Source organism: Protopterus annectens, chromosome 1.part1, assembly GCF_019279795.1.
Source record: "Protopterus annectens isolate FY-2018-M chromosome 1.part1, PAN1.0, whole genome shotgun sequence".
Lineage (NCBI taxonomy): Eukaryota > Metazoa > Chordata > Ceratodontiformes > Protopteridae > Protopterus > Protopterus annectens.
The window spans coordinates 323,771,598-323,787,958 of NC_056726.1; positions in this window are offsets into that span (position 1 = coordinate 323,771,598).

The window sequence follows — 16,361 nt, forward strand, 5'->3', positions numbered from 1 at the left end:
CTGTACTTTGTACTTCACAAAATAGTTGCACTTTGCACACAAATAAACTGTTCGGAATACATGCACAGTAATAAAGCACACACTGTAAACACTTTAAACACACTTTGAGATACTTCGAATAACTCTGGTTATGCCCTTGATACAATACGAAGTCGTAGTCATGCTAAAACACAGCACTTTGTTAAAAAACATGCAGTCACCTTGATTTATTTATGCTTAATGTGATAAAACACAAAGTCCAAAAAAGAACATGGATTTTCCAAAAAAACAAGTGAGGAACCAAGCGAATAGCTGCACTTTCTTTTATTACACTTCTTCTGGTACCATGGCTAACAAGCCTTCAAGGAATAAAAATGTTATGCCATTACAGCCTTTTTATATCCCACCAATTTTATGTGCAAATACATTTCACCCATTAAACTCTTAATTGATAAACATCACCACCCAAGCTTAAAGGTGTAACGCCCTTAAGTGAAACAAAAAAAACTAATAAATATTGAATTTACTGTGAAAAATACACTGTAAAATTGCTCTATGAAATGTTTACTAATCCAATACATAATAATATTTTTAATAGCATTTCTTGATATAAACCTATACTAAATTTATATTACTTAACTACCTTGCTACTTTCATTATTGCCTAACAGAATTCATGACCTGCCATTTATGCTTAATGTGCCCTTTTTGCCCTTATCATATTCGTTTTGCTCATTTAATCTCTTTTCATGTCCATTGTACTTTTCTTGTGCTCGTTTTACTCTAAACATGCCCATTTTGTTTTAAACCCACTTGTTTTGCTTTAAACATACTTGTTTTGCTTTTCTGCTAATCGTTTTATCAAATATCTTAATCTTAAACATTTTGTTTAATTACTAAACCTTTTGTGCCCTCTCCCTTGTCTAATAATGCGGTTTGTGACCTTGTAATGCTCTGTTTTATCTTTTTTGTAAAATAAACTTCTTGTGCAAGTTTTCATTAACTTTGGTTCTTTTCTGGCCCTTTTTCATGCTTGTTTCTTTACCTTAACTGTTGTCTCTATATTTCACAGCTCTGAATATCAGTCTCTGGAATCCTGATTCTGACACCATGTCACTCGTCTAGTCAGGATATAATAGATGAGTTTTTGTGGATTCTGTTCAAGCAGCTTTATTATGGACAAACATCACAATTGAATCTTATTAACTTTAACTTAGGTAACTTATATGCAAACTAGCTACATTCATTCATACATGCTCACTCTCTGGCTGCACTTTCAAAATGGCACTGAGTATAGCACATGCCTGCTATTTATATATGCACATTCAGTCCTTGATATGCTTCTTGAAGATATAGCACACAGACTGTGTTCTACAAAGACAATGTCTGGCAAAGCAGCATAGTCTATTTACCATGTCATACCAGGCTGACAGGTACTGGATCCCCTTAGAATGACACCAGAAATTAAGCCAATTGTTGAAGTCAATCATTTTTTGTTTATACTGCGGTATCACCTTAGGTGAAGGTAGTATATTAATCAAGGCTAGGGACATACCTGCCTGAGACACATATTCAGAGAGCTCAGTCATGTCTCTCTTTATATAGTCCAGTGAGGTGTGTCTCAAGTCATTCACACCAACATGAACTATGATGGAGTCATAACGGCACTTGTAGAGAGACCTGAGGGAGTGTGTGATCTGTCAGATCTTGGCACTCAAGAGACAGCTGACCATAACCTTTGCCTTGTCCAGCTTGGTGTGTGGGACATATGTGTATCTCACTATAGAGTTGCCTATGATCAAAACATTTGGTTTAGATGTGCTTTGCCTTAGGGGCTTGTTTGGTGAGACACTTGCACTTGTGGTTTTATGTGTATTGAGTGCTGTAGGAACTGTATTAGGTGTAGCATGTTTGTGTTTCAGAGGTCTCTGATGTTTAGGTAAATTTCCGGTGAAACTACAATGCCCAAACACAAGCCAGAAAACTTAAAATGGTGTCTGGAAAGCAGGCCAACATGTCTATATTCCAAATAGCAAGTTTATTTACTCAAACAAATAATAAGTGCTTTCATTTCAATTATAGAAACTTCCTCAGACTTGAAGATCTACATGCTTTCCAGACACCTTTTTAAGTTTCTAAATTTCTGGTGAGTGCCTGTGTGTTTGTTGGTTTATGTGTTGAGAGAGTGGTTTATGCAGGTGGTGTTATATGTAGGCTGACAACCTGTTCAGTATCACTGTTCTGTGAATGAGAAAGCAAAGATTCCAAATTCTTAGTGTATATGCATCTCTCACAAATTGAGCTTGAGTGGTTTAGGAGTACTGGGTTGTCCGTGTACATGAGGTAATTGCTACACTGCCTCAGGATACCCATGTCAATCAAACTGGCAGGAGAAATAGATGAGAACTGACCATCCTTAATACTAAGTGTAAATTTGCTTACTTTAACGAGGAAGAATGTGGTTTAATTGGGGGCTTAATGCTGGGTCTATACTATTGGGGATCTCAAGGTGTACGAGGCTATTAGGGATTAGGAGAATTCAGTTAAAGTGGAAAATGCTGTAGGAAAGCCCAGCTGAGGTGCTTTCCGAGCAGCTACATACAATTTAAGGGACTCCTCAGTTGGAGCATGAGCAGCTTCTAAGGGAAAAGAAATCTAATTTAGCTTCTGTGTCTATAACCGCCAATGGTTACCTCCACTACGTGATGCTGTGTGAAGCTGCGCTACATGCAAACAGATGCCTCCGATTGCTCAGATCAACATAGTAGAGCAGTGGCTGGTTGCCAAACTCTGTGAAAACAGGCACACACCCACACAAATGTGGGACTCATGTAGCAGCTGTGAAAACCCTTTTTTAAAACAAGTTAAACAAATTTCAAACAAGATGGCCCATGGAAATGCTTGCCTTATTCCAACAATCTCCAACTCAGATGGGTCCCTTGCTACACTCTTCTGCCACAAGGGTGCAGGGGGCTGTCTTAGTACGTTGGCTGGTTTTAGTGCTCAGATAATGCCATACAATATAGATTAAGCAAATCTGACTCTAGCCAATGCTATAAAATACACAAGTACTAGAAAATACAAAGTGCAGGAAAAACAAACAGTTAAAACAGCTAAAACAGTTAAAAGTAGGTGGCAATTCAGTAATAGACAGTTTAAAAGTGCAGTACAGTGAATAAACATCTTTGATTTCAAAGGTTGCCTTGGATTTTGTTTGGATTCACTCCACAGATCAGAGAGAGCACACCAGTCCGAGAGCAACTCCTGTAAACTATGTTTACTCCTGTAAACTATGCACAGATACTAAGCAGAGGGCTGGTGCATTGCGATACAGTAGGTGGGGATAGGGGTGAAGTTTGCACTGAATCTGTCAGCAACCAGTTCGGCACATAGCTGGGCATTCCCTTTTGGATTTCAGACGTAGTTAAAGAATGCCTTATGATTATCCTTAGCTAGGGATGCACTTTTAGTGTCATAATTTTCTTTAGAAGACTTTCCAAAATTTCAGATTTTCATGTTTAGACTTAGGAGGGATTTCTTCCTCTGCAGGGTGATATCCCTCTTGCTTTTGAGCAACAGTTTCATCCTCTTGTTGTAAAATCTGTTTATACTTGAAGTTCACCACAGTGACTTGTTTTTGCAGGAAAAACTGGTTTTGATCTGGTCAGGTACAGCAGAGTTTATACAGTTGCATAAGTGTTTGTACAGGCCATTTGCATGCACTTCTGCATAGTGACAATTGGTGTTTGTGATTGTGGGTGGTATGTAGCGTGTTATACCATCGCTCAGTATGCAGTAGTTAGCTTTGGTGAAGTTTTTTATAATTTTTGTTCCTGTGAGGGTGTCATTTCTAGTAGTTACTTTAAATGAGACTGATCTGTGGTCTGACCTAACCAGGGAGGGCATCACACATACGGAAGTACAGTGACCCCCCCCCATGTTGGTGAGTACTATGGCTAGAACATTAGAGCCCATAGTGGGGGTGCAGATTACCTTTTCCAGAGCATTTGTGTTAACAAAGTCCAGAAATCTCTGGGTGAGAGTGTTTTTGGTCATGTACATCCCCCAGTCTATGGAAGGATAGTTGAAATCTCCCATGACTAAGGTGTTGGGTTCTATGGCAATGGATTCCACTAAATTGACATAAGCAGTGTGCTTATGCCATTTCATGTTGGGGATCAATAGCTAGCAATGATGTGGTATGGTAATCTCCCAGTAGTTAATTGGACATGGAGTAGTTTGAGAGAGTCATGCTGTTTGACCATTCTTGAAGTGTATTTGGTTTTAATGAAGATGGATAAACCTCCAGCTTTGCATGACCAGGGTGCTCTCAGCAGCCTTGAACCATGTCTCAAGTAACTGCACAGACATCAGTATTCTCCAAGGTGAGGAGTGAGGAGTGCTTCCAGGGAGTGCAGTTTTGTGTTTAAACTCTTAGCATTATGCAGCACAGCCCTAGGTTTGTCTTGATTAGATTTTGTTACGATGGAAAATTTGTTGTTTTGACATTGGCTAAAAAGGCACTATGGGGGAGGCAAGGGCCTTTGCCAGTATTTGAAAGCCTAGGGGGAAAGGTGCATACCATCTCTGGCAAAGCAGGGAGGTCTGTCTACCATATCTGACAGATACTGGATCCCCTTGGACTGACACCAGAAGCTAATCCAATTGTTCAAGTCAGTCATTTTTTGTTTATATTGTGACATCATCCTGGGTGAGAGTATAATACTACTTAGAGCTAGTGACATATCTGTCTGGGACACATAATCAGAGTTCTGTTATGTCTCTCTTCATATAGTACAGAGAGGTACATCTCAAGTCATCCATTCCAGCATGGACTATATGGCAGAGTCACAATGGTACTTGTTGAGTAATTTTAGTGCCTGCATGATTTGTTAGATCCTGGCACCTGACCATGGGCTTCTCCTTGTACAGTATCATGAGGGGGGCATCTGTGTGTCTCACTATGGAGTCAGCTATGACCAAGACATTTGATGTGTTTAGCTTTAGGGGCTTATCTGTTGAGACACAGATGTGTGTGTTGATTTGTGTAGTGATTTCTTTATGCTTAGTGATGAGTATGGTTAGTGTCCATTTGGGAGGTCTCTGTTCTTCTGGTAGGCTTTTAGTGAGTACCTCCATGTATGTGGGTTTATGCGTCATGACCTTATTTTGTGTGAGAGGTGAGGTTTGCATAAGAGGTGAAGCATGTGTGCTGACAACCTTTTTGATGTCTAGTTTGTTTTTATGTGAGAGAATTGACTCCATTTCCACAGTGTATTTGCATCTCTCACATAGGGTGTGTGAAGATAGGTGAAGACTGCCAGCCTAGCCAGATAGAATTTTGTAGATAATTCTGTCATTTGTAAATATTAATGTAAGCCACAGGCTTATTCTCTTAAATGTGAAAAGACTGCATTGGATAGTGACCTGCAAAAATGTAAGAACAGTGCACTCTGCTGTAAGAAAGCTAAGTCAAGCATTTTATGACTGTTTTTGATGTCAACATTCGGAGCTGATATGTCTGGATGAAAGAATTCTGCCTATTGTTTTGAGGCCAGAGTTAATGGCTAGAAGTTACATGTATAATTTATTTTATTGTTCTGGATTCCTGACCAGTTGCAAGATCAAGGGCTATTAACCTTTGAGAATCTGTTAGCCTGGGAACCAGAAAGAATGATGCAATCTGAAATGAATCAGTGGTACTGTGTTATCAATTTAAGGACAGACAGAATGAAAGCATTAGAGCATTTGTCTTGAGAACATCCAACATCATCAGCGCTGTCTTGCTCTATATGTAAGTAGGAATTTAGAACTGTGTTTTCTCTTAGATATAGCTAGGACATAAGAAAATTAGACTAATTTGTTTTTCTGTGATGTCAGAACTTTTCTACTGTATTATTTTAAACATGTCTTTGTGATCTCTGAACTCTTGACTAGCACTGTGTAGTAAGAAGTATTGTCTTGTGTTTTTATTATTTATTATTAAATATTTTTAAACCTTTCAACTGTGGCTATTTTGTGTAGAGATAGTTTAAGCTCTAGAGTACATTAGAGTACATTGTATATAAGGGTCATTTGCATATATCCCATAGGCCTCTGTTACAGGAGGTTTTTGGGAGGTCTCTCTTCTTGTTTAGTGGCTGCTGGGTTTTTCATTTTTTTTTTTCTCATTTTTTGTGTATATATATATATATATATATATATATATATATATATATAGTGATACTGTACCAAGTCACTCCAATAAGTCTTGACTGCTTAGTTACACTTACCATTTGAATAATAATATTGGACAGTAATAATTGGACACCCTTTAATAAGGGTCTTTGAGTAGCTGATAAATATTAACTGGGTGGTGGCAGTGATTTCTATCATATAGTCTAGGTAAAATGGGCACAGCTGGAGAACCTGTGCCAGCCTTTCCCAGGAGTGTCTGTGCGGTTGTATAAACTCTTATCTCAAAGTGTGGGTGTGTCAGCTACCTGGGCAGGAACATAAAGTACTAGTTGGACAGAGCGGGTGCTAGAGGTTTTAGCTTGACCACTAGGTTGAGTGGGGAGTCTTATTGGGGACCTGGAGAGAAAGTGAGAAACCAGCCCCAGACTGACTGTGATCTCTGTGTGCTCTTAAGGGAAATTGTACTTTACTGTGTGTGTATTTATTATCCTTTCCCTATATGAATGCCCCACAGTGGTGTTAGTGGTGAGGATTGAGGCTCCTTGATTGCTGGGCCAGTGCACGGGCGTCGCAGGGTGTTAGTTTGCTTTAGGTGTAAATGGTTGCCAGTATACATAAACAATTGCTACAATGACTCAAGATGCCCATATCAATCAAGCTGGCAGGAGAAATGATGGGAAAGGGCCTGTTCATTGTGGCAGGATTTTTCTGACTGTAGTATTTGGGAAGGAAGTGGGCTAGCTGGACGTAGTCACAAACAGCAATAATGAAGCAGCAATTCAATAAAATACAGTTAAAAAAAGTAACGTGCTGGCTTAAAATATACTTATTTTTCAAGGTTTTTTTTCCAGAGGATGAGTTGGATTTCAGTGCAGATGCACACCAGACTGCTGGCTAAAGGTGCCAAATCTTGAGCAGCTCTGGTAACTGAGCAGAAAACTGCACAAATGTGAGGCTTATATACAGGCAAATTTAAACTGTTTTAACACAACTACCAATAGGAAAGCTACAAACTGAGCCTTTCTCCAGCAATCCCCAACTCAGATGGGTCCTGAGAGGCACACTTCTACCACATGGGTGCTGGGTGGCCCTCTTAATATAAGATAGCTTGTTTAAGAGCATGGTGATGTCAAACAGTCTTGATTCAGCAGGTCTGAATCTAGCCTACGCTATGTAAGGCAAGGAAACACAATTTCTAGAAGGGAAGGATTAAGGGAGAGTCACTTAAAGGACAAAGTGGCAGCTCTTTGACTAGCTGTGAAGAGTGAGAGACTATGGAGAGCTATCGACCAGTAGTTTTAAACTGGAAAGGTTTGCTTATGTGTGAGTACAGGGAACCGGGTTCATCCAGTTATGTGAACATGATTAAAGACTTTTATAAAGTTAAACCCTTAGGCCAAGCAAATAAAAACACAATAAACTATCAACCAGTAGTTCCCACCTTGGATGGGTTGAATTTAGCTCTCTGTTCCCACCAGAGTGCAAAAGAACCCTTCCAATGTAAAACAAACTGGCTTTGAGCTCAAATGCAGTAACAAATGCTTTACAACAGAAGTAAGAATTCCTCCAATATCAGGAATCCTTGGAAATAAGCTCACTAACCATGAGGAATGTTCACAACACACAAAAACTTTACAAAACTTAGAAATATTTTGGCAGGCTCACTCAGAACAGCTTTTGCAGTATTAGAGGAGGTTAGGAAATATCAGAATATTGTTAAAACAACCTAAGAGCAGTACAGTAACAAACTGATGGAATTTCTTTAAAAAGCACAGGCTGAAAAATAGTGATAAATTCAACAAAATAAATAAATGGCAGCACAGAAGTGTTAAATATCACTGAAACAGTTAGAGTAAGTGCAACAAAATATACTTATATCAGCTTTGAAGGCCAATTGATTTTAAAAGCAATCCAAGTCTTGTATTCACAGGTGTCTAAGCTGGACACAAGGAAGCTCTGAATAAATATCTGCTTAGGCACATGCAGATCGACAAATAGGGCCTTGATGTTTGTATTAGTAAAGCCACATGCAAAGTCCTGGTACTGCACATCTTCTTCTGATCAGGGTTCACTCCTACTCTTGGTTACAAATCCCTCTTTATGAGAGGTAAATGTCTCTAATGTTGTGGGCTTTCAGGCTTTTTAACATCTTTTCAGATGTTCCACATTAACAATGCTATTACATGCTTTTGATGCTATATTACACTAATGATTTGTGCAACTATCAGGTTTTTATCATAATATATAGCATATACAGCACATCAGAATAGTATTTCTGACCTCTGAAATAGACACACTATCACAATGACCCCTTAGCATACAAACCATATTTCCATACTAAATGATATGGGTTATGGGACAGGAATAATCCATCCACATTCATGTAGCTATTGACAGGGTTATGTCTGACTGTAAAATTAAATAGTTATAGTGGCAAAGCTCACCTACTTAAATTGGTATTTGCAGCCCTTTGCTTTTATAACCATTGTAGGAGTACATGTTCAGTTACCAGAATGAAGCTCCATCTTAGCAAATAATATTGTGGAGAAGTTAGTGCCTACTTAATAGTGAGTTAGTCTTGCTCTGTGGTGGAGTATATTGTGTCAGATCTTCTTACATTTCTACTGAACTAACATACTATGTGTTCCATACCACTTACTTCCTGAGGTAGCACAGTTCCTAACCCCAATTCAGATGCATTTATGTACAACACAAAATGACTGGCTGTGAACAACATGAGAGCTTTCAACCTAATTTGCTGCTTGTGTCTGCCTTATTTGACTGTGCACCTTACCTTTCGTAATGTCTGTCAGAGGAAAGACTGTGATAGAAAGAGTACAGATTTTCTACAGTAATCTGCTAGCCTTGAAATGCATTCACTTTCCAATTTAGGACTGTCACAGCTTCTCGTTTGCCTTTTTGGTTTCTATATACTTTTCTCCAAATCATATATCCAAAATATTTGGCTTCTGCCATATAAAATTACTTTTTGCAGCATTAACAATTAAGTTCTGATGGTGTTATAGAGTCCAACACAGCTTTTACTTCCTCCAAATGTGACTCTCAATCTTCTAAATAAGTTACTATTTCATCAAGGTACACAGCTGGATATCCGGTATGAGGTTTCAGAACTTTATCCATGAGTTCTTGAAAAGTTGTAGGTGCTCTGTGAAGTCCAGAGACTAAGATGTATTAAAAGAGATATTCTTCTGTCTTCTCTTATGACTTTGAGATGAGAATCATCTTCTAGTACCCCATGATTAAATTCAGGTGGTCAGAATCTATCTAAAAATTTGCTATGGGCATTGAATAAGTGTAAAATTTGAATATCTCATTCAGTTTTTGAAATTCATTACAAAAGTCTATGGAACAATCTGGTTTAAGAGCCAAAGCACTCAGGCTGGTCCATACACTTTGTGACTCCTCAGTAACTCCTGGTTTAACCATGTTCTTCTCCTTCATATATTGTTTTTCTTTTGCACTCTGGCAATATATATGGTTTTAGGTTTACCCTTTCCACATAGTTTTAGGTGTACATTTTCAGCATAGTTTTCATAAATCAGAAAAGACACTAGAAAAGTAATTTTCTTTTCATTTGTGTCCGCACTTAATTTTATTTTCATTCTGAGCTGCTTTCTGTAGAGTCTGTTCTGTTTATGCATTTTATTTACTGCTTTTATTTCCTGATTTGAGAAAACTCTAAGCCTGTGTTTTGTGGCAGCCTGTGATTTGAGTGTGAATCTAGATGAAAGCTTGATAGACTTCTGATCTAGGGAAATATTTAACACTTGGGCTTCAAATTTCATGTTTTTCATTAGTTATTTTGTATCCTTGACTGATATTGACTACACAAGAATTTAGTTTGGCTTGGTCTTCTGATAAGACTTAGGCCACATTTGCAGTGTGTGGATCTCAGCTGGAGTTTTAAAATCAGAAAAGAATAAAAAACAAAACCAATGAACTGATGAAAGAACACACAAGGCCGGTGGTCATCTCCAAAAAGTTTATGTAAGTGCGTTCGTTGAACAAGTAATCCAATTTCTTCAGACACAGGACAACAGTTAAACATTCAGTTTAAAATATTCCAAAAGGAAATGACATTAGCAATAATGTCAGTAGGAAATGACATCATAAACAATCCCATACTTATAAAAAAATATATAAATAAAAATATGTTGTTTGTACAATACTACTATGAATAAAGCTATAATATTAAACAAGAATAGTTTATATACACCAATTGTAAAATAATGCCTCCCAAAGAAAACTTAAACAAAACATAACTTCCAAACAAAACTTATTCATCTTCAATATTTTAAATTGAATGTTTAACTGTTGTCCTGTGTCTGAAGAAGTTGGATTACTTGTTCAACGAAAGTGCTTACATAAACGTTTTGGAGATTACCACCGGCCTTGTGTGTTCTAAAATTAGGAAAGAAACAGGAAAGTCATTTTAATTTATTTCTTTGTGTGGGCACTTAATCTTATAATCTGCGGTGCCTGCTCTGTTTATGCCTTTTATTTACAGCCTCTTATTTCCTGGATTGAAAAATCTGGTGCCTTCTGAGCTGTCCACCCCCTACTGTAACTTTAGCTTTAGAATCTCCTTCCCATCTTATGTCATTTACTCATTCTACTGAGTATTGAAAGATCAAACTGGGAAGACCCTTCCCTTAAGACTCTTACAGTATGTGTTAGCTTCTGTTTCATATTACCCCACTCATTTAGTGTGTAGTGCAATTTCTGGAGTGTTACCTCCTTTATTTCCAGATTACCTTTAAAATCTATAACATCTGGGACTAGACTACCAATCACTGGAGAGCCCGGGAGCTGCTTTTCAGGAATCAATTTGGGAATAGTGCTTTTATTTTGCTCTTGTTGTGGGAAAAGGAGCAAAGGGACATTGTAAGTATTCTGAAGACTTCTGCTATATTTTTAAATTATTTTTTGCATTTTTCTGCATTTCATCAATGTAAAGTGTATTTGCTTTTCCTTGTCTAGCTGCTGCTGTTATAATTTTAAATTGCTTTAATGTGCATATTCCTCATTGCTTGCTTGTCTGCCTTAGAACTGCCTTGCAATTACTTGTTATTGCTAGTTGTTTGATTTATTTCTGGTACCATTTTCAATTTAGAGTAACTAAAGTCTGTTTTTATACTAAGAAGAGTGGGTCCGCAATTCTAGTGGCAGTAGAAAGGAGCCTGGTCTGTCCAAGTTGTGAAAGTCAGATTGTTTCATTGGCTAGATGGATTTTTAGTTAATTTAGTCACTTTTCTTTGAGTCTTTAAATCTGGTACACTTGCACAGCTCTTGACTTAGTTCCACAGTGCTGACTAACATTTGGGATCCTCACCTGTGTTCTCAGAATGCTTGATCTAGTGCAATCCAGGCTAAGATAAGTACTTAATTTGAAATATTGTTCCTTTCTAAACTATTTCTGAAGGCTGCTGCTGCTGTATTTTCAAATTATTTATTGCATTTTTCTGTATTTCATCACTGTACAGTGTACTTGCTTTTTCTTGGTCTAGCTGCTGCTAGTGTGCTCAGAAATCACCTTAAAGTATGCGTTCTTCATTGCTGGCTTGTCTGCCTATGAATAGGCTGTAGAAAGGCAGCCTGGTCTGTCCAAGTTGGGAAATACACAGGGAAGCTTAAAGTGAGATTTCTTTTCATTAGCTAGAAGGCTTTTTAGTTTGTTTAGTCACTTTTATTTGAGTCTATAAATTGTGCATTGGCAGTGGCATTGAGCAGCACATTGCACAGATGAAAGCACTTAGAAACTAAAGTTTCTCCTTAAAACTTTCCCTGTAACTTTACCTAGTACTTAGTTGTGCAAAGAGCAAATTATTTGCATACTGTGGAGCAGTGCTAAAGTCATACATGGCCTAGCTGTCATTTCTATCCTCAAAACACCCAGCTTAGCTGCTGTAAATGCTTGCTGTACCACCCCTGTGTAGTTCACATAAAAAAAACTGCAGCCATGGCTGAGCACTTTCCAAGTTTCTCAACCACCATCTCGGTGGATATGGACATCCTGAGACAATGTAGGAAATTGTCTCATCTTCACTGACAACCAACTAATCCTTACAGAAATTGCTATCACAACTCAATAATATATCACATCATCTCTCCAACTGTGTCCCAACCACCTATCTGTACTTTCTCTTTACACTCTCCACACATTTCACCAAACCTATTTAATACCCTCCATCTTTATTCTAAATATAGGCTGCTTAATTGCACTTCAACTGAAACCAAAACAAAATTAAGTGGAAGAATCTTCTCCAAAAAAGAAGTATGCATAATTCCACAATATCCTAAAATCCTTCTAGGAGGAGATATACACCGCGAGCCTGGCCCCACCTATCACAATGAACACAAAGATAATTCTCTCCCACATACTGTACTTCTGTAACTAAACAACAGCCAATCCCCATCCCCTCGTAATCTAATTATTGCTACAATAAATGTTAGAAGTATAAGAAATAAAACTGCTGAACTACATGCCTGGATTACCCAACATAAGCCTGATGTTCTCGTTGTAACTGATACTTGGCTTAAATCCAGCATAAACGACTCCAGAGCTATACCTCCAGGCTATAATATCATCCATAATGACTGTATAAAGAAGAAATGTGGTGATATTGCTTTAATATTTTCCAACACCTAATACATTTCCACTTACAGCAAACCAATAACAAAATTCAGTTCAGCAGAGCTTCTTATTGCTTTCCTCATAATAAACAATTATAAACAAATATGCATTACTGTCCTTTACATCCCTCCTGGTGACATTACAGCTATACTGGAAGATATCCTGCACTGGATATCCATAAGATTTGCAGAAGAAAAAAAGTTTGCCAAGTGATGTGAATGTCAATTGGCCGGACATAAACTCTAACTCCCCTACAGCTAGCATGAACTTATATGGCTTCACACAACTAATTAATAACTCCACACATTATAGAAAGACATCAAATTCTCTATTAGACTGAATCCTAGTATCAGACTAGCAAATAGTCCATCAAACATACAATGTCAGACTCTCTCAGTGATCATCTCTCAATCTATATGACTAGACATCTCACACATTTAGTTAAACAGTATATTTATAAAACAGCATGTAACCTTTCCAAGTTTAACCCAGAAATGTTCATTATTACAGTATCATCTACTAACTGGAACTTCCCAAAAATCCTCCTTTTAGATGATCCTGTAATTGAATTTAATACAACTTTTCTAAATATCCTAAATAGCCTTGCACCTCCTAAAAGGAAGACAACGAAAACAAATAATGTACTTTGGCTATCCAAAAAGAGTAGGGTCCTAATGCACGATGGAAAAAAAATGGAAGGGTGGCAAAAGTATAAAACACCTCATTATCTTGAAAACTTCAGAATGCTTTGCAGTCTAACTAAAAAGCAAATAAATGAAGACAAAAACTATACAATAATAACTTTTGGAATAATAATAAACGCAACCTTAAAAAATTTGGACATCCATTAAAGAAATCTTACATCCTGGCCAAAAATTCAACCCAAACCCCTCTCCCAATAACTCACCACTTGAAAATGCAATACAGTTCAACTCTTATTTTATAGATAATATAGCATCTCTAACTAAGGATTCCTCAACTTCTAATCCCAACCCTGCCCAGCAGTCACATATTACCACATCTATTTTCACCTTCAAACTTGTACCCACATCCTATATACAACTACTCTTAAACAAATTTAAACTGTGCTGGTCTTCAAAATGAGTAGGTAAAAATAGCAACCAGGAGCATTGCCTATCCTGTCTCAATCCTTATAAATAGGTCAGTCCAGGAATCCCACATTCCCTGTCCCTGGAAAAGTTACACATTATCTCTCTGTACAAAGGAGGATATTCAGCAGACATTAGTAACTTCACACCTATAGCAATCTTACCTTCCCTCACCAAAATACATAAAAAATGTATTCAAAAACAATTGCTAGACTATCTTTTGCAGTAAGGTCTCCTATCCTCTACACAACATGGTCCATCCTTCCATAGTACTAGCACTGCCCTTCTAACCTATATGGATACTGTCAATAAAGCTAGAGATAATGGAAAACTAGTCTCTTTCTTATTTGTAGACTTGTTTAAAGTCTTTGACACAGTTTGTCACAACAGTCTTCTACTTCAAAAGTCCTCACTAGGTCTTTTTCAACCCACCCTTCTCTGATTCAAAAGCTACCTCTCCAATAGGTATCAGTCAATAAAATGGCACTACATGTTCTCTCCTTACCTCCCAATCACCACTGGTGTACCACAAGGCAATATCTTTGGCATACCTCTCAACTGTACAGATTTTCACAGAATATCCAGATTTTGCCTCATATGTATATGGACTATTATTCATAAAATTGTGGTTTTCTAGTAAAGTCATTGGCAAATTATTGAAGATTTAAGTCAGAAAATAATGACAGTCATTTAAGTTTCATACTTCATCCCCTTCAGAAAATTCATGTTAATGCAAAACTTCTTATTCTATCTACTTTCTAAGTTTGTAAGAGCAATATTTTAAAAGTGTCCCTACTTTTGGGCCCTTGCCCCCCCCCCCCATTTTGTATGGCTTTGTCCAGATTTCTTGTTCTAAGAGGTATTATGATCTTTGGTCTCTTTCTCTTTAACATTTTCACCAGCACCCTTTATACTTCACACAACAGGCCATCATAATATAATACGCAGATGCTTCCACTCTCATTTGCACGTCTGACAACACAGTGCACCTCCAAAAAATAACGCAGGAAGCTTTAACAGCCACTGAAACATGGCTTTGTTAACTCACAACTAATCTTCTTCTTCTTCTTTCGGCTTTTTCCCGGTTAGGGGTCACCACAGTGGATCACCTGTCCGCTCATGATAGGCAGTGGAGTTTTACATTGTTGAGTTGCCAGCCCGGCGCCCAACCTTCCACAGAAGGCATACACACGCACTCATGTCTAGGGCCAATTTAGAGTATTCAATCCACCTACAGCATGTCTTTGGGATGTGGGAGGAAACCGGAGCACCCAGAGGAAACACACATGACCACAGGGAGGACATGCAGACTCCGCACAGAAGGCACCCCAGCTGAGGATCGAACCGGAGAACCTTTGCTGTGAGGCTAATGATCTAACAAAAAAAAAAAGTATTATTTTTCCCCAAATCTCTCTCTCTCATGAAAAAACAAAATTTAAAGTCCTCTCTCTTTATTTAATTAAGTGTAATTGGTTAGTATATTTAAAGACTGTTGATCTGTGATCAGTAAATGAAATCTGATGAAGTGTGCAGCGTTTGGCATGTGAAAGCGCTCATTCTTGTCTACAATTAAACTTTGGAATTTTATGTGCATCGTAGTGGTGGTCTTGTCCTGTATTTTCGTTATTGTTTGGTTTCTTTTCTGGAATCGAGACCTTTGGAGAGCAGCTGTACCTTGTTTCACTTCCTCTCTCTTGATATTACAACCACTGAAGTCACTTCTCATAGCAAACAATTAGGGGTGATAGTGGATGATTATCTTACATTTGACCTGCATATGCAAATCACATAAGAAAAACTCATCAAAAACGAGGGATGCTATACAGTGCCAAAAACTTTCTCAGTGATGCAACTAAAACTACAATGACCACTACTTATCCCCCCACACACTTTTCTTTATGGCAATCCCATTCTTGCTAACCTCCAAGATTCCCAAAAATTAAAACTTGAACAATGCTATAACAAAGTTGCTAAATTTACAGCACATACCCCTTTCAGAACCCACCACTGTATTGCACTGAAAAGCCTAAGATGGTTAGAACTGCCATATCAACTAACATATACACAACTTCTTACCACCTATAAAATTATCCAGCATTCATCTACCTGCTTGGCTACGCTTATTAAGCTCCAGTGGTTATTAGCCTCATATACCCCCCATGAATTTATGAACATATAAATCTGCTCAACAAAATAAATGATTTTTCTTCTTGTTCATGGGACTTAGACAATGTTTCTTCTATTTGAAGAACAGGTACAGACCTTCCTTATACCATACTATTGGTATCTGTCACTGTGTTATCTCCCAAGTTGAATACAGAAGCTTCAGTTTTTCTCAGTGTTGTTAACACATGTATATAATATATCTGTTCTGATTTTCTTCCTGATAGGTTTATTTCATAGTTTAATTCATGTATTTTATCTATCACATCAAAGGTTGGT